The 27,995-nt window shown below is 47.1% G+C and overlaps 1 long non-coding RNA gene across 1 annotated transcript; it reads left to right on the forward strand.

Annotated features, from left to right (window-relative positions):
* LOC132683531 (uncharacterized) lies at window positions 1-26,966 on the forward strand. Its single transcript, XR_009612277.3, has 6 exons — window positions 1-1,153; window positions 4,855-5,035; window positions 11,776-11,832; window positions 12,861-12,945; window positions 23,398-23,497; window positions 23,930-26,966. It is a non-coding gene; the product is annotated as an uncharacterized LOC132683531 (long non-coding RNA).
* The last annotated feature ends 1,029 nt before the right edge of the window (window positions 26,967-27,995 follow it).

Raw genomic sequence — 27,995 nt, forward strand, 5'->3', positions numbered from 1 at the left:
CCCCTCTCACCTTTCTCTCCCCAAATTTAGAACTGACAATCCCTTGAGTTACGTGGAGGGAAGAAAACAACGGTTCAGGTCTCTCAGGGAGATTCAGAAAGAGAACAGAAACTCAGAGACATGAAGCATTCTGTCCCTCTTGGCTTGTATGCACACTCAGAACTAAGTCACAGAGATGTCGTTCCCATGGTGACCCAACGGCACGGCCACAGAGACTTTGCTGGGTGTCAACTCAGCTGTTTTTTCCTAATCTCCTATAACACAGCAGTCATATAGAGAAATGCAATTGGGCTTGACTTTAACATGGCTTTTTATTTTTCCTGACGCAGGTCTGGCTGGCAGGACCGGGGGTGGAGTTTTGAGCGGCGAGGCTGGAATGGTGGACAAGGGCCAGTTGACCAGGGTCACTGAAAGCCTTGCTAAAAGTAGACTTCATCCGGGAAGCTACCCTTTCTCAAATTCTGCTGTCAGACCACCTACATGAGAATCTCTTGTGGGTACTCGTTAAAAATGTAAATTCCTGGGCTCCACCCAGACCTTTTAAACCAGAGTCCAGGGAGTGGCTCAGAAGTTTGCATTTTTTGCAAGCACCCCAGGGGATTCTTGTGCAAACTGAAGTTTGAGAGCTATTGCTGTAGGTCACTTGGAGCCTGGCAGACAGGAAGCAGACGTGGGGTTCAGCAAGAGTACTTTGATACCGTAGGAAGTGACTGCAGCTAGGTGGCTGGTTCATAATCCGGACTTTTATGAAACACCTGCATCCTATGCTTTCTTGTGCTGTGCACTGTTTGAGATGATTTAGAAACAGCAACTCATTTAATTCTCCTAACAACCCCAGGATCGAGTTCTGTTATTGTCTCCACGTTCTGGAGGAGGAAACTGAGGCACAGACACTGGCCCGAGATCAGACAGTGGTGTGAGCACCCGTCCTCAACTACTAGGCTCTGCTGAGATGGAAGGGCGTGGCCACCTATTGGACAAGCGCCTAGAGGAAGGAGAAATCAAGGACAACCAAGAGGATGATGGGAACGTTACCCTGAACCTGAATGTGCAGATGTGCTCGTTTCTACGTTCTTCTGCTGCTAACTCCCCCCTTATTAGTTGTGAGGTCTTTAAAGGCGGGTATCCTGAAATCACCCACGGCTTCCAAAAGGTAAGTAGCCCATGTCAGCTTGCACAGGCACCAGACTCAAAACGAGGAAGTCAAGATCTTAGAATCATCTCTGTCGATAACTTGCTGTGTGGTAGAGTTAGTAAACATCAGTTTCTTGATCAGAGAAGTGAAAGCATACATACATGTTGCTTCCTCCTGTGAAATGAGCAAGGCTTCAGGGTTGCAGAGCTCTAGAGGGTGCCATTCAATACCCTCTGGGGTATCATTCTGGGGATACCCAAGTAGGAGCTGCAATTATTGTTATTATTATTACTAATTATTATTATTGTTATCATCTATAAATTTCTTCCAGCTTGAATATTGGGTGTCTGAAAACACTTGAATGATTCCTGCCCCCATGCCCTGCCCGAGAAATAAAGAAAGTGGGTTTGAACTTGAAGACCAAAAATAGTCTATAGGCAATTTTCTCTCTGTAACTGGTTTGTTCCTCCCACCTAGTTACCTCTGTCGAATTCATTTGAATCCCTTGCTGGCAACTTCTTTCCTGGCAATGTCCACCTCCAGGTAAGTGAGGAAAGCACAGACCTGGACAGAGGCTGACTAGACCAGCACCTTTGCCAGCTGGCTGCCTTTGTCTCTATAGCTGAGCAAAGTCATCTGTGGACAAGACATTTTTCCAGTGAAGGCTGCTTTGCCTGATGGTATGCACTAGCTGCTGAGATGTCTGTACATTGTTGCAAGAAGCCTGGAGAAACAGAGATGGCTGTTCTCAAAGGACTTCTATGGCTAATTTTAGAAAGAAATCTAGACTAAAGGAAATGCTGTCTGCTGTTCCTATGCAATATTCATCAGGTGAAGACCCTTTCCTCAGGACATTTCCTGAGGAAGTGTGATCTCACACTTGAATGTAGAAATGGTGTCTTCTGAGGAATTTCGAGAAATTCGGTCTCTTTTTATTCATTTGTTCATTCATTCAACCAACTTTTATTTGGTGTTTATCGACCCCACGTTCCAGGCATAGATTACATATCAATGACCTTGTGTACTATTTATGTACATTTGAGGTCAGAAGACCCGTTTTTAAATCCTCCCACTAACTTTGCCAACTCTGTGAGCCTCAGTTTTCTATTCTCACGGGGACCTTGTTGGAGTCGAATGATTTCATATGCATAATGGATGTCATATGTCAATGGGAGGTGCCAACGTTAGGGATATGAGGAGTGTTGCTAGGGCAAGCCTTAACTGTGTAGGTAACAATGGAATTCTGATTAAGAATGCACTTAGGTGGGGGCGCCTGAGTGGCTCAGTTGGGTAAGCATCTGACTCCTGATTTTGGCTCAAGGCATGATCCCAGGGTCGTGGGATCGAGCCCTGTGCCGGGCTCAGCGCTGAGCATGGAGCTTGCCTAAGATTCTGTCTCTCTCCCTCTGCCCCTCCCCTCCTCCCCCCTCACCTCCCGTCCTACCTCACCCCACCCCACTAGTGCATAAGGTCTCTCTCTAAAATAAAAATATAGAAGAACACTCTTAGGTGACTTCTCTCAGGAGAACTAACAGGAGAGAAACAAGCTCTAGGCTACTTGCTTTATCTCTGGGCATGCATTAAGCCTTTAAAACCTTTTAGGGAGTAGGGGATGCCCCGCTTTCCAAAGTCAGTAATCCTACAAGGCTACTTGACTTCCAGAGTTTTTCACCAACCATTCACTGATCCCTGTTTTCCTGTTCAATGCTTCTTCACAATACACCTGCTAGTGTGCAGGAAATATCCTCCTTCCCACCTCCATGGCGATGGACCCTGGAAAAGGTAACCTGCATGGAAAGAGAGGCAAGGGCAGGTAACAAAATTGTTCTTATTGGGTCTATTTGATTCCTACTAGGCAGGGGCTTGGATGATTTGACCAAAATTCTAGCCAGGTGGTGGAGAAGAGAAGGCTGAGTTGAGCGCCCTGTCTTGGTTCTATTTACCAAGACAGAGCCAAGTGATGAGAGGAGGGTGAGTGTCCCTCTCTGGCTGCTCTGCTCCTGAGTCATGTCCTTGGTAAGCCCACAGCCTTTGAATCTGGAAAGGCACCATCTGATGGGGCTGCATTCACAAGTCTCTAGGCGTCTCTAGGAGTTCCAGAAAGCACTGACCGCTCTCGAGAACCTTAAGAAAATGTCTTTAATTTCAAACCCCTCCTCTTCATTCATTAAATCCTCAGACTTCCTTTTGGAGCGTAAGACAGGGCAGTGTCCTGGGCCACCGTGGACTTGACCACTCTTTAGATCTGCGTTGTCTAGTATGACAGCCACATGCGGGTAATGAGCACTAGAAATGTGCTAGGCACCATGGACATTTGCTGTAAGTGCAAGGTAGTCACCAGAGCCCGAAGACCGAAGACCCAAGGAGGAATGCCAGTGATATCATGAGCGAGTTTTCAATATTGATTACATAGTGAAATGATAATAGTTTCAATTTATTTATTTATTTATTTATTTATTTATTTATTAAAACCCCAAACTTTTATCTTGTGACCAGTCGTTGAACTCCTGCAGATGAACTGGATGCAGCAACAGCCGCCCTCTTGGGTTTAGGTATCGTTCCTTCGCAGAATCCGTGCCTGAATCCACGGTACACGATTTTTAGGTGTCTCATTTGACTGGTCCCCGTGGTATTTCATCTCTTAGCCTTGGCGCTCCAGTTATACTTTCAATCACACTTCTTATTTCGCTTATTTTAAAAACACTGACATTTACTAATTATTTGGATTTTAGCATCCTAACTTGAAAAGTACTCTCTCTGTTATGGGCTGAATTATGTCCCTTCAACATGGCCGCAGAATGTGACTGACTGTATACGAAGACCAGGCCTTTGAAGAGATGGTTAAGTTAAAATGAGGCTTTTAAGCTGGGTCTTAATCCAATCTGGCTGGTGTCCTTAGCAGATGAGGAAAGCTGGACATAGAAAGAGGCACGAGGGATACCCAGGCACAAAGGAAAAACTATGTGAGGACACAGCAAGAAGGCAGATGTCTGCAAGCCAAGAAGAAAGCTTCAGGAGAAACCATCCCTGTGAACGCCTTGATCTTGGACTTCTAGCCCCCCGAAGTGTGAGAAAATTAAGTTCTGTTGTTTAAGCCGCCTGGTCTGTGGTATGTTTTCGTGGCAGCCCTTGGAAATGTATACACTAACCTTTTTCTTGGTAGACCTGGAGAAAGCTTAGTGACAAGAGAAAACAATTTCTCCAAGGCCAGAAATCTGCTTCCTGCCACAATCTGTTGGGGCCTCAAAGAGAGCTGGGAACACTTCTCTCTCTTATTGCTTCTGTCTGAGAGCAGCGTCTGCTCTCCAGTCCCCATGCCCATATTGTGTGCTTCTCTGTCTCCTCTTCTACTAACAGTCCTCTTTGTTCCTTGACAGATGATGAAGATTTAAGAGCACTAGCGTCAGAAAACTGGCGTTTTGAAGAGAACTGGCTGACCTCAAGGTTTTATATCTAGGTCTATGGAAACACACAAACCCTTTTTCTTCTAAAGTTCTTTCAAGACATTAATCTGAAGGAAAGATAAAGCCAGATGTATTAAAATAGTCACAGGATTCTGAACACATTTATTGGTAGAAAGAATTTAGTGTTCTAGAAAATTTTATATCTATTGGACAATAGGGGTAACCAAAAGATTCGAAGGGAGGATGCCAGGCCATATGACTTCTAGAGTTTTCTGCTAACTCTAAGATCAACAGGTCTGTAACTTTCTGTCCTAGGGTTTCATCTACTCTGGATGGGAGCAGTCTTAGGGATGGAGAGAGGACCGTTCAGACCAGGTGCATCTTGGAGCTGGTGAACGTCAGTGGAAGCTTCATCTTCACAGACATCTGCCTTCTAGAAAACAGAGTTGTGGTCCATCGCTTTGCCAATGAGTCAAGAAACTGTTTTCTTAACCAGGTCAGTAGAATAGCATAAAAGGCCTTAAGTCACATCAAGTCTCCTTAGAGATGATTTTTGAACTTGCAGAACATGCGTCTATAAAATGGCTTGGACACAGATTTCACTGAAGGGAGAAAAAGTACAAAAGACTATGATAGACCCAAGGATTATTGTCTTGGCTTCTCTAGAACAGCTGTCTGGCAAATGTTACACCACGTCTGAGATTATTTTAGAAACTTTGTCTTGGAGAAGAACACGTAGGGAGAATACCAGACGGATTTGCTCCTCCCCCCCCTCCCCAACACAGAATAAGAATTTCAAGGACATTTGTACTTTCAATGAGATCATCCTGGTGATGGTCTTATTTTTTGAAACTTAAATCATGTCACATCTAGTAAATTTATAGCCAAGTGTGGTTACAGCAGTGAGTTGATCCCAATATAGCTATTTAGGTCTCCCTCCTCCTTTTCCTTTTCTTTATTATCATGATAAGTAGAATATTCTAAAGATATTTTGTTTCACCAAGTATCAGTTGAAGCATTCTAAATGAAAAATGTATTTAGTGGTGAAATGATCAATGATACCTACTTTCTTCAGGGCCACCTGACTGGCTCTGTCAGCAGAGCATGGAACTCTTGACCTTGGGATTGTAAATTCGAGCCCCATGTTGGGTGTAGAGATGACTTAAAAATAAAATCTTAAAAAAAAGCGATATCTACTTTCTTCAGTTTCCTTTCAGTCCTTATTTTCTGCCCAAATGTCGGATTTTCTGGGCTGAGTGAAACGGATTATGCCGGGGTTGGGGGAGGGGGAGAGAGAGAGAGAGAGAGAACAAACAAGAGGTGTGTGCAGTGGAATAAAAAGACAATGATGAGAGCATAATAAAACTCAGTGTAGGCTTTGGGAGGGGGATCTATGCCTGTCGGGGAGAGTGAGAGAATGGCCTACTGTGAGCCCTCACCACATTCTTGTTCACATCAGAATTCCAAGTGAAGGAGCCATCTGTCAACATGTATCATTTTCATCAAGGTAGTGTCAGAACTACGAACACTAGACTCGGACCGTTACCGAAAATGCCACCTTAGCGGTTCTAACGATGACATTGGAGTGCGTGTATGTATGCGTATTGGTTACTTTATACACTAATTATGGGGGGCTTTTGCAGCTAAACTGGAAACCAAACCATAATTCACAATATTTCCACGCTCTAAATAATAATTAAAAACAAAACTTTTGGATCACAGCAGGGTTGTGAGTCAGGGACAGCCTATTCTACTTGGAGAGAAAGGAGGGTCTGCGCGGCTTCCTATGGGACTCCCTGGCAATATTCCAAACAGTCCCCAGGAGCATCATTTCTTCAAAAAAAGAAAAGCTGAAACAGCTAGAGATCTGAGACCCAGCACACAGAGGGCACTCTAGATGTTTGCAGGCTTTCGTCACCTTTCCGCAAAGGAAATGGGTATGTGCTAACTACACGCTGCCAGTTATTCACAGCCTTCATTTTCTTCCTCTTCTGCCTTCTCCAGGTTATATTAAGCTTAATTATAGGTTCACTAGGTGTTGTAGATTTCCTAAAGTCTGCAAGAAAAATAGACTTTCCGACTGACCCAGACAATGCTGAGTGCATTAAGGAATGCACTGAGGAAGGAAGGAAGGAAGGAAGGAAGGGAAGGAGGGAGGGCGGGCAAGCCAATCGTGAGCAGACAAGACGACATACACACTGTAAAATGTTTCTTTGGAAATTCGTCACTCAGGAGTAATGGCAGTAGAACGCACAGGAGAATCCAGCACAGGAATGTGCATTGTTCTGTGCGGTGGTAAGTCGGTGTTGCCTCTGTTCCTCTTACACTGTGATGATAGCACATTCATTTCTGGCGCCCCCGCCCCCCCTTGAAGAAAATCATCATTCGTGTTACAAAATTAGATTCTGATTTCTTAAAAAACATTTATTGAAGTGTTCATTTTACATGGGAACCATGTCAATACCCTTTAGTGTTTTGTTTTTCAGAACTTTTTTTCATTGAATGGGTCAGATTTAAAGGTCAAATGGAAGAGCCACTGCTAACTAAAGGTTGATGGCGAATGACATTCAGGCATCATCAGTTTCAACCAGCAAAGATATAGGACTCGTTTTCAGACATTCATTGAGCGCATGTCTTTTTAGCGCTGCACCAGTCTGCCTCAGCTGACAGGTTACTGCCCTGTCCTTGACGGAGGCAGCCTATTTCTTGGAAACAGTGACAAAAATATGCTTAACATTCACTACTTTGACTTGTTTGTGTCTACATTTCTTCTTTAAAGTTTTTTATTTTTATTTTTTTATTTTTACTTTTTTAAAAGTTTTTTATTTTGAAATAATTTCATACTTACACAAAGTTGGCAAAAATGAAACAAAGAACTTCTTTCCTGAGCCTGAATACTGTAATGTAGAATTCCTACAAACAAGGAAATTCTCCTACATAACTGGAATGCAATCATCAAAATAAGGAAATTAACACTGATGCCTTCCTACCATCCAGCTTCAGGTGTTGTTCAGGTTTTGACAGATCATGGTCCCTACAACAGAAACCCAGTTCAGGATCACCTGTTGTATTTCGTTGTCCTGTCTCCCACTTCTTTCACTCAGAGTGCCTCCTCAGTCTTTCCTTGACTTTTACAACTCTGATACTTCTGAATGTCACATTCTGATTATTTTGTAGAGCGTCCCTCCATTTGCATTTGTCTGATATTTCCCCCTGATTTTTCATTATAAAATTAGTCTCTCTTGGGGTGCGTGGGTGGCTCAGTTGGTTGAGCGTCTGACTCGTGATTTCTGCGCAGATCATGATCCCAGGGTCGTGGGACCCAGCCCCACGTTGGGCTCTGCACTGGGTGTGGAACCCGCTTAAGATTCTCTCTCTTTCCCTCTGCCTCTGCCCCTCCCCTGTTCTCTCTCTCTCTCTCTCTCTCTCTAAGATACAAAAAAAAAATTACTCTCTCTTTGTCACGAATGAGAATTTTGTGTAGTGGTACTCTGAAACTATGCAAATTTCCCATTTCTTATTCAACTCCTCCCCCACCGCCCAGGTTTCAACATCCACTGGTATCTCTTGGATGAATTAATTATTGCTAAGATGGTTGCTGAATAGTGATTTTTAAAATTCCATCATTTCTTCATCTATTAGTTGGTATTTTACTGTAAGGAAAAACTTTCTTTCTTCTCTATTTTTTTGTGTTAGCATGGACTTAGGGATTCCTATTTTCCTCAATAATTACAATGTATTACTACCATTATTTATTTTGAGAAATAAACTGCCCCAGATTTGACCAGTGGGAGTGCTTTCAAGCTGACTTCTGTGCCTTGTTGACATATTAGTCATTCTTTGAGAGGCTGTGAATCTTTTGAACAGAAACTCTGCTGTGCTCAACAGAAAGGGGGGCTCTTCTTGGAGTCTGGGTGCCTGGGCTGCAGTCCTCTTGGCTTCTTTCGTTCATAGTTGGGTATCCTCGGGAGAGTGGTCCTTCCGCTTGAAAGCATAAAATGGGGATAACCAATATCTGCATTATCTGTAATATTGGCATTGATTGAATTAAATCTGTACAAAAGGAAGCATGATTTCAATCTGATTAATCATGAAATTCAGCATCCATCAGCATGCCGTTGCATTTGAAAACAATCTATGGTTAGATTTTCCTGAGTCTGAATGAGGATTGCTGAGACCATTGTAGAACATCTAAAATCAAACAAGTTAGGGATGTCTGGGTGGCTCTGCCGGTTAAGCGTCCAACTTCAGCTCAGGTCATGATCTCATGGCTTGTGAGTTCAGGTCCTACGGTGGGCTCTGTGATGACAGCTCAGAACCTGGAACCTACTTCAGATTCTCTCTCTCTCTCTGCCCCTCCCCTGCTCCCTCTCTCTCTAAAATAAATTAACATTAAAAAAAATTTTTTTTAAGAAACTAAAACCAAACAAGATAGTTTAAGCAACTACTTTCAAAAGCAAAAATTCTAAAAGAGTTATGGAAATGTTTCTAGATAAAAACAGTGCTCAGTGTGGGATGAACATGCATTTTAAGATGCTTAAATGATATGGAGTGAAGCCCCAGACTAGGCGAGGTGAAACCTTATGAGAGACCTACGCCCTCCAGACCAGTTAGGTGGTAAGAGCCCTGTTCCTGGTGGGAAGCACAGAGGCCCACAGCCAGACTTTTGTGGAGAAGGAAACACCTTTCTGTGCTGAATGGTGAAGCAGGCATCAGCCCCTAATTCATTCGTGACCCTGGGCGGGCTGCACCCCTCCCCGGGCCTCAGTGTCGCCAACAAAGCCAAAAAATAAACAAGGGTGCAAAAGTCCTTTAAACTCTCTAAAGTACCGCTAAAACTTCTATCTGAAGATGTCGGATGTGATCTCTCTCCACCCTTGAGACTCTAAAATTCCCTGCCCCGTCCCCTGAGCTTTGATTCCAGGGGCTGTTTATTTTGAGCATCAGTTTGTGCACAGCCCATAATCAAGGATTCAACCTCTCTCACTGCGGGTGTCCCCTCTGGAGAGGAAGTGAACCAGTCGGGTTTTGTGAGCTGGCATTCTCCCCTTCAAACGTAATCGCGGCCCTGCCCTAGGGACTGGATAGAGAGAAAGAGAAGCTTTCTTCCTAATCCATTAGTATACTGGTTTGTAGTTCTTGCCGTTGCGAATTACATTAGAGGGAGGGACTCAGGAAGAAAAGATATTTTGCCAAGGTGGGGCATTCGTTTTCTATGGTGGCTGTAACAAATGACTACAAACGGGGTGGCTTGAAACAACAGAAATTTATCTTCTTACAATTCTGGAGGCCACGATTCTGAAGTCGTGATGTCAGCAGGGTCTCAGCCTCCCTCCAAGAGCTCTAGGGGAGGATCCTCCCTTGCTTCTTTCAGCTTCTGGTAACTCCCGGCATTCTTTGGTTTATGGCTGCATCATTCAATTTCTGCCTCTGGCTTCTCCTCATCTGTATGAGGGCGCTTGTCATTGGTTGTAGAGCGCGTGCGGGTAAAGCAGGGTGACGTTATCTAAAGATCCTTATTTAACTGCATCTGCAAAGACCCTTTTTCCAAATCAGGTCACATTCATAGGTTTGGGGCGTTAGGATATAGACATATCTTTTGGGGGGCTACCATTCAACCCACTATAGGTGCCTTTTTTCTAGCACTTCCTGCGGTTTCTGACAGGCTCACAGCAGGTCCGCTCCGGGTCACCTTCACTCTGGGACCAGGCTGATGGGGTGGTGGATTTGGAATAGGGTGGTCTTGTGGCAGAGGGAGAAGAGCGTGTGGGACACCTCAAGGTGGCTCTTGAATCTTCTGCCTGGAAGTGATGGCTGTCACTTCTGCTCATTTCACCAGCCAGGGCAAGCCCTGTGACCAAGGTTGATGTCAGTGAGGAGGAGAAATATCATCTTTCCCCAGGGAGGGGCAGGGACTATTTCTGAACCACAGTAAGGCAGGCCATAGGTGCTGTAGGAGGAGCCCCTCTGTCTGTTTAGAAGCTGCAGAACTTCCCACCCAGGGAAGATCGCCGCTCATCCAGGCTTCCTCCAAATCCTTAGCACCCCTTCTGCAAGCCCTGTGCTGTCTGCATGTTCTGACCACACCCTCCACTTCATCCTGCGCTCGTCCCCCAGCCCTCGTCGTTCCTCATTTCCAAGAAAGAAACAAAACAAAACATGTTGACTTAAGAGTTTTATGCTCTTGCCTGCGAGACTGCTGTCGGAGCTTTGCTTCCTAAACAGACCCCACGCCGAGCGTTTAAAGCACGGCTATTTTCATAGCAGCCACCAGAAGAGAACTTCGCTCCTTCCTCTGTTTGCAGAGGCTCTGAGAAATGGTCAAGGACTTGGCCCCGAAGCCACAGATGGACTTAGCAGTGGATCCCAAGAGCCTTCAACAGCTGAGGCAGAAGAGGCCTGAGGGAGGGGGAGTGTAGCTGGTAGGAATCTCGTGTTCCATAATCGGGCCGCCAGGGCTCTGCAAGGCCCCAAAATTTTAAGTCAAAGCGCGTGAGAGTAGGTGTCCATCGTGTGTATATTTTCTGCCGGGAGCCACAGCTTACATCCCATTCTCAAAGAATATGCAGACCCAGAAAGAGGAAGAGCCACAGAACCTAATCTAATTCCTTCATTATGTGGCTGATATGGAAATTGAGGTTTGGCTCCTTGGACCAAATGGACTGACTCTATTTAATATATGACTGATAACTTCATCAAGAGCTTTTCCCCTAAACCTTGGTTTTGTTTCTGTGAGTTCATTTCTCTAATGTTACAACATATTCTGAGAGAAAGGAAGACTCTTTGGAAAGTTACATTGACTTTTAAAGCCACAAGGGGATCATTTGGGACATTCCTACCTCGGCGGTTATTACCCGGCAGAGCTACCTCTAGCCTTCTCTTTGGTCTCCATGGGGACCCGTTACGTCTATAACAAGCAAGTATGAAGACATAGTGCTGGCTTACCAGAAGGGTTTGCTTCGGGAATTTCACAAGACAGGACTGCTGCTGTCTTGCACAGAAATTTACATCCCATGAAGCAGAAGAGAGAATGACGATGGCAGATGATGGTAATAGGATTGCATCAATATTACATGGCTACTAGGCAGAGAACCCATAGGTTTAATAGCACAGCTCTATTTATCCTCCTCTGTTTCCAGGACACTGGTTGGGGGTGAATGGTGTTTCCTTTTTACAGATACAGAAACAGAGGATCAATAATTTATTAAATACGAATTATTTAATATTTCCTAACAGGGTCCGTGGCTGGGGCTTCCGGGGTCTGTGAACCCCTGACATGAGCTGCAAAGACAAGTATGTATTTGTATGTGCATTTGGGGGAAGGAGAGAGGAGCACGTGATTTTCATCAAATTCTACCAAGTTCTGTGGTTGTGAAAGGTTCAGAGCCGCTTTTATTGTATACTAATTGGCAGAATAGCCCAATCTTGACATGGAACCCGATCTTTTTGATTTCCCTCCCTTTTGGCCTTGGTTGCTGACCTCCACAACAGCAGACAAAATCGAAAGCAAGAACAATTGTGGAAGAGTCACGTTAGATAAGTTTCCCTAACTCATCTCTGTCCTGGAAAGTTTAAAATCTTCCTTCTACTTATGATAGTCCTGACTACGGTAGAGTCCCAGTAGGTTAGAGTGGAAAGAAACCCTAAAACACGTCAGGATTCACAGATGGAAAAACTGAGGCCTAAAACATTGATCACATTCACATAACAAATCAAGGTTCGAGTTCCTGTGCATTCCTTTTTGAGAAATCAGCTCCAATCTCAGTAGGGAGGCTCTTGCCAAAATTTCTTAACAAATGACAATTCAGTGTGACTCATTTTTTTTTTTTTTTGACATCATGCAAATGAGGGAAACAACACTGAGTGGCTTTCTGTCCAGAGATCAGGATATGAAGTCTGTCTGGGGCCACACGTTCCCTTGGGACATGTCGTAGTGTCAGAAATGGGTCCTGGAAGAAGCGGGCCTTTGTCCGATTCTGTTTGGTGAGTGAGCTCCTCTCAGCTGTGGTGGCTGGAGGGGTGGTTCCGCACCCACACATACTCTGAGGGAGACTTACACCAGGCAACCTCGTTAGGACTGCCATCAGGGATTGCTGTCTCTAGATCTGCCATCAGAGGCCCCTTTCCTCCTAGCCTCTATTTTTTCTGGGGGAAAACATTGTCTTTGCCAGATTAGATGTTCCGAGCCAACCAGTGCCTCCCTCCCACCTGAAGCAGAACCACAGTCATTGGGCCCCTTACACTGAGGGCCCCAAGAAGCACCGAGCTAATGCTGTTAGGGTGTGCAGGATTTTATTTTTAAATGGCTTTTTGCTTCACAGGTGGATTCCCTTCTGGCCTGAGGGACTCTGGACCTCTGTGACTTCCAAGAGGGGTAAAGTTCAATGCTAACCTCACCAGCGAGAGGTCAGTTTCAGAAGCTGGCCATGCCCTGGTTTCTTCCAAGGAGACAAAACAGTGTTTCTCAGAGGGGCCTGTGAGAAGGCACCTCAGAAATGTAGTGATTTATAAGCAGGATGTTATTTCCTATACAGTAGGAAAGCTGGAGGATCCCTTTATTTTTTTTTAAAAAATCTTAAAATTTTTTTTAATGTTTATTTATTTTTGAGACAGAGAGAGACACAGCATGAGCGGAGGAGGGGTAGAGAGAGAGGGAGACCCAGAATCTGAAGCAGGCTCCAGGCTCTGAGCTGTTGGCACAGAGCCCTATGCGGGGCTCGAACTCACAAGCTGTGAGATCATGACCTGAACCGAAGTCGGACGCTCAACCGACTGAGCCACCCAGGCGCCCGCTTTATTTATTTTTATAAAGTTTATTTATTTTGAGGGAGAAAGAGCGCCCCGGTGTGCGTGCGAGTGGGGGAGGGGCAGAGAGAGAGGGAAAGAGAGAAGCCCAATAGGGCTCTGAGCTGTCAGCACAGAGCCCCACGTGGGGCTCAAACTCACGAACCCTGAGATCATGACCTGAGCTGAAACCAAGAGTCGGATGCTCAACTGACTGAACCACCCAGGCGCCCCTGGAGGATCCTTTTTGTACTATCCACTCAGGGGACAGATGAGGAACCTGAGGCCCACACAGGGTCAGTGGCTGCAGGAGGCCCCTGAGCCAGGTGGTAGCAGAGCCCGGCAAGGGCCCAGGGTCTTGTGACAGAGCTGGTGAGCTGGACGCTCTACACATCCCTCTTTCTATATTCATCCCTGTTCCTGCAGTCTTCCTCAAACTTCAGTCTCCAAATTGTGCCACAGGTTAAATTGGGGGGCCCCCTCGAGTCAAAATTTCAAGAACTTAAGAATACAGATCATGAGATCTGCCAAATAGCATCTAAGACACTTCCACTTTGGAATACACTATAGTGTAAGTGGTGGGGGTCCCTCGGGTCCTTTGCAGCCAGGGTCTTGCACTCTCTCTGCCTTAAATCCTGGGGTGCGGGCCAAGCACGGAGGCCAGGGCTCCTGCTATGACTTGGCCTCAGAGAGTTCACCATGCACTCAAGTCCAAGGTGACTTTCCGGGGAACAGGTTCTCATCACCTACACCCTAGAGGCGGCAGGTCGCCCCTCCCTGCCCTGCTCCAGCCCCTCTGGGTTGTGCAGGAGCCAAAGGGGATTTGAGATAAAGGAGACGCAGGTAACAGGCCCAGCCCAGGCCCAAAGAGCTGAACCAGAGGCGGGAGGGTAACTCAGGCCAGCACACTCACCTCCCCGGAGATGGGGAGGGTGGCCCGGCAGCCAGAAGGAAAACTCCTGGGCTTTTTTATTGAATCCATAAAACAAAAGGTGAGGGGGTTTCTGGGCAGGGAAGGAATGCGTGGTTATTTATGGCCGCTGATCTGCAGAGAAGGAAAACTCGGAACTCCTTCCAACTCTGCGCGTGATTCATCTCCCCCGGGAGCCGCAGGGCCGAGGCGGGCGTGCGCCGGCAGCCCCGGCCCAGGCACACTCCGGCCGCCTGCTTATTTACGGTGCTTTATCAGCGGCTGTGCGCGGCGATAAAGTTTACGAAAAGAGGCGGCGTCTGCGGCAGGCGGGCCGGCCCGCGCTCCTTTCCCACACTGATTAGGATCAGCCAGGGCTTTGGAAGCTGCAGTTAAGGATCTCGGGTGCCGGGAGCCGAGTCTCCCCCTTCCTGACCCGCCCGCCAGCCCGTCGGCTGCGGGCCCGCGTGGGAGCGGAGGTCAGGGCCGCGGCCAGGCGGGGGCGGGGAGGGGCGGGACGGAGGGGGGCGGGAGGGGGAACGCCCGCGGGGGAGGGAGCGGCGCGGCGCGCGTAGCCTGGAGGGAAAGGGCAGAATCCTTCACTCCCAAAGGCTTGGTGCCCTGTTGCGAGAGGGAACGGGCTGACGGGAGTATTTCTCTTCCTAAGGCTGGCAAATTCTCAGCCCCTACACTGACCCTTGCAAGTTCCTTCCCCATCATTTCGTGGGTGTTGCTTTGTGTTTGCATTTGGACTTGACTCATTTTCCCCCTTTTCATGGCCCTGTATTGTTCCTCCTTTCGGAAGATAGTAATTGCATAGCTGCCCCTCCAAGCCGGCAGGTTCATTAGAGATTTCTAGATTAAGAGCCGTGACGCTGGACCTCAGGTCCTGGAGGTCCCGAGGACAGTCCAGGGAAGGGTCACTGCAGCCTGGGGCTCTAAGTAGCCCAGAGCAGACACCAAGGCAGGCCCTGTTCTGATGCTCTGGGAGCACTAACTTACGCCATCCTCATGGTGACTTTAGGGGGGAGGTGCCATTATTACACCATTTGACAGAAGGTGAAGCTGGGGCCCAGAGAGGGTAAGCAACTTGCTTAAGATGACTCATGAAGTCCATGGCTGAGCCAGGATTTGAACCCTGGCAGCATGGCACCACCACAGCCTGTGCACAACCTCTAAATGTCCCTGACTTTCTAGAACAGACAGCGAGCCTGGTGAGTGCAGCAGCCTGGACAAGTAATTCTGCCTGGGGGAACCCAAGTGGGCTTTCTGGGGGCAGGGGTGTTATTAGGGATGGAACTTGAAGCCTAGGTGTTCACCAGACAGACGCGAAAATGAGAGGAAGGCAGTTTCCACAGAAAGGCTCCTAGGATGCGACTCCTTTCACCTTCCATTTTGTGTTCTCCCCAAGGAAGTGCAGAGCCTTTATATTGTGTGAAATGGGATCACCTTCCCAGGCCTCAGCCTGGATCCGGTGGTCTCCATCTACTGCTAACTGAAACCCCACCAGCTCCAGCGTGCTAGTCACCGAAAGCAATCTTTCCCTCTCTCTTCTGTCACACTTGCCTATGTGCAGTAAAGCTCTCAGCTCTGGACTCCATCCATCTTTATTACTGGACTGTGAACTTCTGGAGGGCGCTGGTCTATTCCTTCCCCTCTTTACTCACTTCGCCTCAGGCCTGGTTGAATATCCTGCCCATAAGAGGTTCTTAGTAACTGCATTTGGTCAAGAAATGGGGGGTTGGGAAAGTCTCTCATCTCACGGATGCCCTGCTTACACCTTGATAGATTTCATGATCAAGCAAACTAAAAATGGAGACGACGGGTGTCCCCACCAGAGAAGGTCTGGACCACCCTCGGCCTAGAGAATACGAAGGCAGAGTCCGTCACCTAAGCCCGAAGTCCCTTAAAATCCCTCCAGCCTAGGAACAGGATTAGTCTCGGGGACTGGGCATAGCAGGAAGTCTTGTCACCCCAGCTATGAGGAAAGAACTGTGAGGGCCCAGAGCCAGACAGATCATTGCATAATCCTTCTTGATTTCAGTTCAGCTTTCCATAGGGCCAATGACACGGTGTGGACATTTGACTCCAAAGGGTATGGTGTCAACTATGGACACCTGTCAGCGTCACTGCTCAGAGGGTCGGGACTGTGTCTTATTCTTCGTTGTATTTCCGTTTGTTTAGAACTTGCTTTAAAAGCATTTTAATTGGAAATGGGAAACGTGCACATGATTTACATATTAAAATGATTCCCCGGGGTCCAAGCAGACTCCTTAGCTCATCATCGCCCAGCCCAGAGGCAGCCATCATTCAGAGTTTCTTTTCCCCGAGGTGCCATGTATTATACAATATTTTTGTATTTTCTGTGAGGAACTAATAAGGTTGTTGTGAGCACCCTCAATGCCTTTGCAGGCGATGGTGATGGTGTTAGGGTTGTTGGTGATCTGGAAAAGAGGTTTTAGGGTTCCACTGACCTTGAGAACTGGAGAACTTGTCTTGTACATTATGATGATGCATAGCAATAATGGTGTAATAATAAAATCTGGATACCTCAGATGCTATCTTGAAAAAGGCAGGTCTGGTCCAAGGGTAGTGGAGAAAGGATCCAAGGAGATGTGGTTGGCCACAGATTGGATATGGGTAGGAAATGTTAGGCCATTTTAGCAAGTACCACTGTGCTCTAGGGGGATCATAAGTAGACCCGATGGAGATCAGCAGAGTATTTATTGGGTAGACTCCCCTTAAAATATTGATAAATGTCCTGTCATTTGTTGGTTACTCTGCTGTATACTGCTAGGAGGGAGAGTCACAGAGATGAATAAAGTAACTTCTAGCTGAATAAGGAGGAAATCTATCAAGGCATAAGCAGGGCATCTGTGAGATCAGAGGCTTTCCCAACCCCCCATTTCTTGAATGCACTCATATAATGTTCAATTAAATGCACTCATGTAATGTTAAAATAAAGGGTGCCCACAACAGCCTGGTTGACCAAACTGGCATCATTTCATCTAAAAAAGAAAAGGACGAAATGTGACTTAATTATGTAAGAACATGGCACAGTAAGCTGGGTGCCCCCGGGTCGCACTGTCTGAGGACAGATGTCTTCTTGTACCCTGTGGTTGTACACCACAAAGCATTTCCAGCCCCCTGCACAACCCCTCTGAGTTGTCCTAGGAGCCCCTGGGACCTGTTCCTGCCGGCCACTCAAGTTACACTTGGGCACCCCTAGGCATTCTGGAGTCAAAGCTCTGGGGAAAGAGGAAGAAGGTTCCTTGCCTGTCTCCCTTCCCTGTGTGTGAAGTCTGGTAGTGCAGTCCCAAAGCTCCACTACCTGCTCTCTGAATTCTCCCAAAACTCTAACACGATGGTCTTCTCAGTTTTTCTGTATGGTCCTGCTGCTCTTGTAAGGCTCAGATAGGAGTCCACTGCATGTTTGGCCAAGGGATACTCAGAATTAATTGCTCTTCCCCTCCAGTGGTGAGGACTATGTTCCGGTTAACCACCGTCTCTCAGGTCACCTTTCCCACAGAACAAGCTCCCAGGCGGCCCCTGGGCCTCTCCGCAGTTGTGTCAGACAAGCCCAGACACGTCAGAATTCCAGCTCAGGTTCGAACTGAGACCTTGGTTTCCCCTCACAGTCACTACGATTCTGATCAACTGTTCACCAAAGAAGGCCAGACTAGAGGTTATGGGTATAAATGACAGCAGGAAAAATTTTTGTGAGTGAAAAGGAAGGATTTCTTATATTGGGATGATAACAAGGAACATTATTTGGATCTCCGTAAGGAAGAGTCTAGAATCTTTCTTGAACAGTTCAGAAGAAGGCATCCCGCTTCTTTCTAAGCTGATGCCTTGGTATTCCTGAGGCGAACTGACATGTCCTACCTTGAAAACCGAATGGCAGTGGCCTTTTCCCTAATTCAGGTAATGCAAGTTTTCCACGTAAATTTTTTTTCCGTACATTCTTCTTAACTCTTAAACCTTTAGCACCTGCAGGCAACCAAACTAATGAACAAGTAGTAAACATATGAATGGGAAAGCTTGAAAACCACCGATCTTGCTGAGTGTATTGCTTTTTTTTTTTTTAAAAGAACATGTGTGCTTGTGGTTTTATACTGCCTGCCCATAATGTAGCCATATTTTCTGCTATTAAAATTGTTCCTCGTTCATGGACAGAATGAAACAGGCCATTATTCCAGGGTGTTCCCGGAACAGCCTCATGTTTCAGGAAGCACGCCATCACCCTGAGTTCTCTACCACCTGAGTACACTTGAGCCTGGCTATATTGTAGATTCTCTAGTATGTGTTTCCTTTCCTCCTTCCCCGCTCCCTCTGCTGGGTCCCGCATGGCCCAGACTGACTCCTTACCTCCGCCAGGCTAAAGATAACCTCTCCATCTGGGATGTCACCCACCCGCTAAATTTATCCTCAGGGGTGAGTTGGGGCTACCCTGACGGGTGTCTCCAGGCAAGCATCTGAGCACCCCGGGGCTCTATAGCACTGGAGGGCCTTGGGAAGGGGAAGGGACCCAGAGGGAGAGATGGGGGGGGGGGGTTGGGGGGGGGATAGGGATGAAAGATGCAGAGAGAGGCTGACAGGAAGCTGGCAAAGGGACTTCAGAAAAAGGGTGACACACTGTGGCCGCGGCCGAGGTGGTCTGAAGGATTTGACCACTCCCAGCAAAGGTTCCTTTTCTGACAGTTATAATGTTACTGTAACACAACACCCGGAGGGAAAAGCCCAGTGCTAATCGGGGCTCAAGAAGTCAGTGGACTTGGTGTACAGAGTGGGGTGTTTAATTTTATGATGTGGCTACGGGTTCCATGAGAGACTAATAAAAGAACTCCATAAAATGCGGCTTGGAGGCACTGGGCTGCAGCCTCTGCTTGAGGGTCACCCTGCTTAGAAGTGGTTTCAGAGCAGGGCCAGTGTCTAGCTCGTATGCACTGGGTATGGCCATTCCGGTTCGTAGACCATTCAGAGACTTCTGTGCCCGTTATTACAGAGCTGCTACTCTTAGGCTCCTAAGTGCCTCCCTGCTGCTGCACTGACTGCCCAGCCCCCATCCAGGACCTCCCCAGGACCCAGCAACCGAATACGGGCTGCTTGCAGACCCCACTCTGTGTCTCCAGTGCCACATCGGTTTGGAGTGGCCGGTGCCCACGCAGTATCAGTTGGTGCGTATTTAAAATGTCACCCGTTCGGGGCACCTGCGTGGCTCAGTCGGTTGAGCGTCCGACTTCGGCTCAGGTCATGATCTCGCGATCCATGAGTTCAAGCCCCGCGTCGGGCTTTGTGCTGACAGCTCGGAGCCTGGAGCACGCTTTGGATTCTGTGTCTCCCTCTCTCTGACCCTCCGCCGTTCATGCTCTGTCCCTCTCTGTCTCAAAAATAAACGTTAAAAAAAAAAAATTAAAAAAAAAATAGTCACCCGTTCTACAGCATGTCTTCCTGGGGGTGAGGCCTGGCAGATACCTGTGGAGCAGACCAGGGACAGTTCCATCGGACTCCCCTTCTTGGATTCCAGACCAGTCCAGGGTGCCCAAAGGAGGCTTTCTTAAGAGGTGACTCTCATTCCCCTGGTTGCTTCAAGGACACACCCAACTGTTCCCTTGAATCATATTTGACTGCCTCAAAGGAGAGTGTTAATAAGCAGAGGAATGACTTCAGGGTTGAAGAATATTTTTGGGAGAAAGAGACAAATTTGCATAATATTTCCCAAGCAGGAATTGCATTTGCCATAGAGTTTGAATTAGAAGAAACTTAGACATCTGGTCTCTCTTTATAGCCAGCGTGGCCCCTTCTATAGCAACCTTCCCAGGAGATAGTCAGCCCCTTCTAGGTCATGCCCCTTGCCAGGGAACTCAGCTCTCTGAAAGAAGCCTCCTGTATGAACCAACAGGAACTGAAATTTTCCTAACAAATGAGAAGTATGAGCCCCCTTTGTTGAGCTGAAATCTTTCTATACATCTCAACTTTTTGTTCCTCACTTTGATGGGATTGCAAGTTCAAAGAGAGCCTCAAAGCAAGCAATGCCATCTACTAACCTGTCCTATAGTATCAAGTGAGGTGAGAGGTCATGCAATCATTCGTTCATTCATTCATTCATTCATTCAACCTATGTTTACTGAGTGGCCACAAAGTGCCAGACCATGTCCCTGGTGCTGGAGATTCAGCAGTAAACTGGAAATGGTTCTGCTCTGGGAGACTGTCCAGTCCACTGGGGCCAGTAATAGACATCTGAAGAGACCAGAGGAAGCTGGGATGGTTGAGCTTTGCCTCTGAACCCCATTCCACGTGGGTGGGGCTGTCCTGAGTGACTGTGGGTAAGAAGCTTCTGTCTATGGTTTTCCTTTGCCCTCACCGGTTGCTAACAGCCTGGTGAGTCCACTGAAAGCATCGAGTCCTCGAGATGGGACCTCGTTGTACAGACATGGAGATGGAGAGGCCAAGGACTTTCGCCACCATCCTCCTCACACTCTTGGAAAAGTGCTCGTGAGCATCAGCCAACATTATATAACGTGTTTTGCTGAATGAACAATTGAAGAGAATAATTCTTTTGTCTTCCATAAACCAGAAATATTGGACAATCTGGATAAGAAAAAAAGAAGACAGTAAAAATTATTCATAGATTCATCATCTACAGAAAACAATTTGGTGTTGTGCGTGCAAACTTTTTTTTCTTGGTGTATTGTAGATCTGCGGATGTGGGAGAACACACACATACACACACACACACACACACACACGCACGTGCATTTTGGACTCTATCTTTTTTGCCCAGTTATTTTCCCAGTGACCACAGCTTTAAAGTAAATCCAATTATTAAAAAAAAAAAAATCAAATTATTGTGCATAACTTTGAAGGGCTTCCCCCAAAGAAACCAGTGGAGAACAAAGAGTTTAATGGTCTTCTAAGCAGATTGGGCATCTGCCAGAGACCGCAGATCAAGTTTGTCCTTCATTTATGTGAAGAGGCTGAGGGTGGGATGGAGATTTTTATAAGATGGTACATTGGCTGCCCTTGACTTCCAACTCCGATCCGGTACTTCTCTCCATGAGGCAACCACTGGGAATGATGGTGGTGGAGGGGTGAGGACAAACAGACCCAGGGAAGGGAGCGGCAGCTGGACAGCTTTGAGCTTTGAGCTCCCCTCTGAGCCAACAGACGGAGAGCACAGAGATGAGGCTCTAAGTGTGATGGGTGCTGGGCTCCATCAGCATTCATGGGCGACCTCCCTGGTCCCAGGCTGTTGAGGAGAAGCTGAACCTGGGAAGACAGCAGAGCTGAGACCCTTCTTTCTTCCTGGTGCCTTGATCAGAACTGACTCCCTATATACAGCTACTCCCAGGACTGCTGCCACTTAAGGAACCCCTAGAAGCTGGCCCTGAGCTTCAAAGGACAGATAAAAGAAACCTGTGCACGTAAGAGGGCTCAGCAGGCAGAGAGAGGGGGAAGAAGAACCCACCGAACAGCTCCTCAAGGAAATAACACTGACAGCCTGTGCAGAAGTAACAAGGACCTTCAAACACAGTCCCAAAAAAGGACTTCCAGGAACTAAATCATATTTTTAACGAAAATAATCATTGAATGAATGAAGGCAGAATATAGACTTAGAAGATCAAGTGCAAAAATATCCCAAACAGGGGCGCCTGGGTGCCGTTTGAGCGTCCGACTCTTGATTTCGGTCATGATCTCAAATGGTTTGTGAGTTCAAGCCCTGGGTCAGGTTCTGTGTTGACAGCATGGAGCCTGCTTGGGATTCTCTCTCCCTCTCTCTCTGCCCCTCCCCTGCTCTCTGTCTCTCTCGAAAATGAATAAACATTAAAAATAATAATATATTAAAAATACTTTATAAAAAAAGTCCCAAACATAGAACAAGAATACAAAGAGATGGAAATCATGCAGGGACAATAAGAGAGAAGGTAGCTAATGTCAGCAGACCTAAGATATCAATCCCCGGAGTTCCAGGAGGAGAAAAAGAAATAGCTGAAGGAGAGGGAATAATTAGACAAATGATAGAAGATAACTGCCCTGAGTGGGAAAGACCGGGGTCTAAGGTTTACAAACAACACCGGGGGGGTTGGGGGTCACTAGCACTGAAAGCCATATACCTAAGCCTGTCCAGATAAAATTCTTGAAAGGCACGTGTAAAGAGAACCTCTTTCCCTCTTCAGTACAAAGAGGGAAACATTAGTTACAAAGGAACGGAAAGGAGATGGGGGTCACATTTCACACCTCTAATAACGGGGACTCGAAGATGCCTGAAAAATACTAGAGCTGTCTTGCTGGTCAGAGTAAAACAAAACAAGCCTTACCTGGGTGCCCAGGCCTTTTGAGAAAAAAAACCTCTAGAAAGAACCGTCAGCAACACAGACAAGTCAAGACAGGGGAAGATGAAGAAGTTGGTGGGGAGCATTTGGGCCCCTGGATCACTCTGTCTGTATGTCTCTCTATCCCTCTCTGTCTCTCTGAGGCTGTCGCAGCCAAGGCCTCAGCTGAACCCAAGGGGGAACTTTGGCGTGGAGCCCCTCTGAGCCCGGATGGGTCTGGCCTGTTCACCAGGCAGGAACCAGCAGTGAGGGTGCCCCAGGGAAGGAAGCAGACCTGGGGTGTGGCAGTTCCCTTCAGCTCCAGGCAGTTGTCTGAGGGAGAGAGATGTAGCTGGGGAGCCGACAGCAGCCAACGCTCCTTCCGCTGGGAGGGAGGGACACCAAGTCCTCCACTTCTGGGTGGTTGCGCCGGGGCTGTGCTGGGAGATGCTTACCAATCAGTTTGGGGGGTGCAGAGCTCCGATTTGTGGCTTCTGCCTATTTTTGTGGTCTAAATACTCAATCATGGCCGATATCAACCTACCAAAGTGATATCGCTGCCCACAGAGGTGGGAGAAGGTGCGGGCAGCTGCCTCCCAGGGGCTGGTGCCAGCTGGCTCCCATCCCCCACTGTGTGCGCCAAGGACCTTAGGGGGTACGCGGAGCAGGGGACAACAGGAGGGGCAGCAGGTGGGGCTGCGGGGCGTCCTGTGCAGTGCTAGTGCACTGGCCCTGGCAGGGGTCCCTCCTTTGGACTCATTTTCTTCTTTTGGGGTCACCTTTCTAACCCTCCTCTCTCTAGTCCCTTCCCCCATCCCTTCATTCACCCCAGTAAATTGGTATTCTTTGCAGGTAGTATTCCAGGAGGAATCTCAAACCCTCATTCTTTGTGAAGTGCACGTAACCATCAAATCAGGAGGCTGTTTCTCTGTGGGCAGTTCTGAGAATCAAGGTGAGATGCTTGGAGGGGGTGGCCAACATTTTCTGGAAGGGACCAGTGTTGGCTTTGCAGGGCATATGGTCTGTGTTGCAGCTAGGAATGCTTCACTGGACATAGTTTGCTGACTCTTGCTATATATGATACCACTGTATCATAACTTCCGTGTAAGCCCTAATTATGCCTATTTCTAAGGGCCAGAGGAAAGAATCCCTTAGCTCTGGACTTTCGCACCAACCAGCCCTGAGGAAGGATTTAGCCTTGGGGGAGGTTTTGTGGTTCCCACTGGCTTTGTGAAAGTAACCTTACCAAGAATGCTTTTTTAATTTCTTTTTCTCCAGGCTTAAATAGAGTGAGGAAAAGAGAACCTCTGGATTTTTTTTAACCCACAAAAACCCCTCGAAACCCCAAAATCTAACTCTACTAACAAGTCCTTTTATTTATTAGGATCCTGTTCATTCTGGATTTGAAAAGACAGACCTAGGAAGGAGGTGGGCACTCACTCACCATCTCTGAAAAAAGGTATAGTAAGTAGATTAACAGAGTAAACCAGATTAGAAAGCCAGAACTTTTAACTGGCTCAGAAATTAAACTTTTATTTGGCATTCTAGCAACTGAGTCATTTGAATGTTAATATGAAATGCACAGGTTTTCTATATATGAAAATGGATAATGTGGGTCTTTTTTAAAAATTTTGTTGGGCAGCATTTGATGAATACCTCCAGCATGCTAGTGTGGATTATTCTAGACCATAGTTTTCCAAAGATATTTGGGGCAAATCTCTCTTCTACTGCCTTCAAGTTTTTCAACTTAAATGAGTATTTTTGACTTCTTGGACAGCCATATGAATTTTTGTGACTATGAATGGGATAGATTCCTACGTTTTACTAGCCCAGGTAAGCCCCCTACTAAAAGACATACCTTGCCTCCTGACCACTCCTTGCCTTGTAACTCCACAAGGATGGGGATATGAGAGGCCAATTCTATTTTGGCTTCCAGTTGTCTTAGAATGTGTGTGTGTGTGTGTGTGTGTGTGTGTGTGTGTTTATTTTGGGTGGTGGGAGAGTTACTTTCTAATAGAAAGTCCTTGCTTTATCATTACTTTGTTCATTTCCCCTCGATGACCAGGAAGCTCAGGGCTGAATTTAGTGTCCAGACAAGCCCACCCGGTTATGCAGCAACCCTCTTCAGCAACCGTCCTCAGCTTTCCTGGCTGACAGATTTCTATGGGAATTCGATGGAAGCATTTATATATGACCACAACACACAAGCACAGAATAGAATACATTCTGATCACTCCTTGTGGAAATCTTCAACCGCTGTATTTTATGTTGTAGTTGTGTTGCCTTTTGGCGTCCCAAATGCTGATGTATACAAGGACTCCAAGACATGGGGGAGATGCTGACGAGCGTCGCAAGGGTTTCGCAAAGGGGAGGAGATGGTCAGCACTTGCTGAGGGAGAGTATCTCTCCAGGAATGGATCACCACTGAGTCCTGTAGTCTAGGGGAAAAGGGCTAGTCCGAACTGGAGTCTGGGTTTTATCCCGAGCCGGTTCTGTCTTGAACATATCCGATCACTTCAGTGAGCTTCCGGCTCCTTAGCTGGAAACTGAGCACGCTCCATAGGACAGTGGGAGATTAAGGGGGAGACCCTAGATCGGAAGAGTTGGCTACACTGTGGAGTGTGGTGCAGATAAGGAGTAAGACTGCTTCCTCAAGATCCACCACCAGCAGCACTCAGATTCCACCATGACCAAGGGACGTGGTCACAGCAGGAAGGATAACAAGACCCCTGTGGCACGTTTCGGGAGGTCAGACCACATGTAGAAAGTTCCTTCTCTTCCTTCCTCCCCTCCTTGTTTCTCGCTTTTTACTTTTTATACATCTAAGGTATTGGGAATGGCTTGACTTGTTAGACATACATATTTTTCAGAAAGTCTCTGTTTTTTATATCTTCCCGAGGTAGTATGGATTCCTGAAAGCATTGAGAGAATAAAGACTTTTTTGGTGAAGTCCATTCATAAGATACACAAGGAGGATTCATCACAGAAACTTCAACCAATCTTTAAAAAAATGGGCTTTAACAACTCCCTTGAGGTGGGTGTTAGCATTATCTTGACTTTACAGATGAGGCTTGGAGAAGTTAAGAGTTTGCTCAAGGTCAACAGCCGGGAAAGCAATAGCACCGAAACTTGGACCCGGTTCTGCTGATGCCAAAGTGCACGCTCCAGCCTACACCCCTCGGCTAGCCTGCTTGGTCACAGTTCTTAACTATGCGTGATCAGAAATCTCTAGCTACAGTCTTCATGTGTGATCAGAACACTGGTAGCGGGTCTATGAGGCAGACCCGGCAGGGGACAAGGCACAGTGGTGGGATATTGTGGCCAGAGTAATGGACCCTGGGGCTAGGAGAGTCGGCAAGTCGTGGATGAGAGAGAATCCTTGATGGAAGCCAGAGTGGCCATCTTTCCTGGCAAATGGGCAAAAGGGGAAATTGGACACTTAGGTATGGAAGGACAAAGGGAGTGGGTAGTGAGAGAGGGTAAGGCGGTTCCTTTCCCTCCACAAAGACTTCAGGAGCTCCAGGTGTGTAAGTCTGTGGCACAGTAATTGTGAAAGGCTATGGAGTTTCCAGGACTACAGAGGAATGACGGTGCGTCCCCGGAAGATGGAATTGAATCACGTGAGGCTCTATCAAAGTGTAGGAATAAGAATGGGCGGGGGGGTGGGGGCAAGCTTCAGGCACAGTAGGGCTTGAACAGGAGGAAGGCACTCTGATGGACTGATGGGAATCTGCACCTGCTTGTAGACGGCAACCTCTCTTAGGAGGGATGTAACGGTTTATTCCCATTAATCGAGTTCCCCAACGTAACTGCAAACATGCTCTCAAAATCTGGGACGTGGACAAGAGGAAAGGAGTGCTCTCCAGTTTGGGGCAATAGATTCTCTAAGACAGTGGCTTTCATACATTTTTTGGGTTCGGACACTCGGTGAGGAGTACCTTTTCTATCACAAGCCAGTGACACAATACAGAAGCAACGTTTCGTGGTACCACGCTTACTGTGCAAGAGCCTCTCGGATATTTTGTATTCTCTTTTATTTCCATTAAGCAAAAATGCCGACACCTCACACTAAATTGATTTCGCAATCCATTAAAGGGTCATGACTTATTGAGTGAGAAGCCTGTGTGCTGAGTTGCACAGAACAGCATGTTCACAGAAGCTGTCATCGGGGGCCCTTAGTAGCCATAATCCAAAGCATGGAAGTTGCACGTAGAATGTTTTTCCAAGGAGAAGAGATTAAAAATAGATGTTTTCGGGGCACCCGGGTGGTTAAGTGTCCAACTTCGGCTCAGGTCATGATCTCACGGTCTGTGAGTTCAAGCCCCGCGTCGGGCTCTGTGCTCACAGCTCAGAGCCTGGAGCCTGCTTCGGATTCTCTGTCTCCCTCTCTCTCTGCCCCTCCCCCACTCATGCTCTGTCTCTCTCTGTCTCAAAAATAAATAAAAACATTAAAAAAAAGAATAATAATAGATGTTTTCATTCTGGGTCACTCCTGTCCTTATAGCCTGCAAGTAACTCCCACTGCGATGGATTTGGGATTGTCCAGAATGGGAGTCTGGAAGGCCAGAATTGGAATCCGGCTCTGAGCGTGTGCAGAAGTTTCCCGAGCACCGTTTAAGTCCGGTGGTGCTCAGCCCGAGATAGGGTGTCATCCTTCCCAAGCTTCCCAGGACCCGTTGGCCACGCACACAAAGAGAACCCGGCTTTGCTTGTTTGGGCCTTTGCTCCTTCCTATTTTATTGAATTCGAAGAGGAACTGTTTGCTGTTGGCCGCACATCCTGAATCATAATCAGGATGCTGCTGCTGGCACAGAAAGCCTGCTCCCACCCTTGCCTGAAATAACTGAAGAGGGAAGTTGAGTTCCTCCCTGCTCCAACCTTAAAGAAAGAGGCTCATAACTTAGGGTGCACTGGCAATACATCAAAAGGCGATCCAGTCACTTACAGTAAAATCAAGGAGGGCCGAACAATGAATATGAAGTGAGATTAAAACACCTCATTAAAGAAACAAATTGTTCAGTTGACACGAGTTGATGCAGTTGTCAGCCAGCGTCCAGGGGCCCTCAGAGATGCTTCCTCGTCCGTGGGGTAGGAGAAGGCTATAAAATCACACCCTCAGCCTTTTCGATTCTTCAGCGAATGTGCTTTTCTTAAACTCTCCGTCAGGGACAGTGCTTCTGGGGATATTGGTTCTCTGAGGCTGTTATAACAAATCACCACAAACTGGGTGGTTTAAAACAACAGAGCTGTCTTCCCTCCCAGTTCTGGAGGCCAGAAGTCTGAGAGCAAGGTGTTGGGAGGGCTGCACCCTCTCCGAAGGCTCCAGAGGAGAATCTTTCCTTGTCTCCTCCAGCCTCTGGTGGCTCCAGGCGTCCCCTGGCTTCTGGGCGCATCCCTGCACTCTGTGCCTCCAGCTTCCTGTGGACTCCCTCCTTCCCGAGCGTCTCTCC

This window comes from Panthera onca, chromosome C2 (assembly GCF_046562875.1).
Source record: "Panthera onca isolate mPanOnc1 chromosome C2, mPanOnc1 haplotype 2, whole genome shotgun sequence".
Taxonomy (NCBI): domain Eukaryota; kingdom Metazoa; phylum Chordata; class Mammalia; order Carnivora; family Felidae; genus Panthera; species Panthera onca.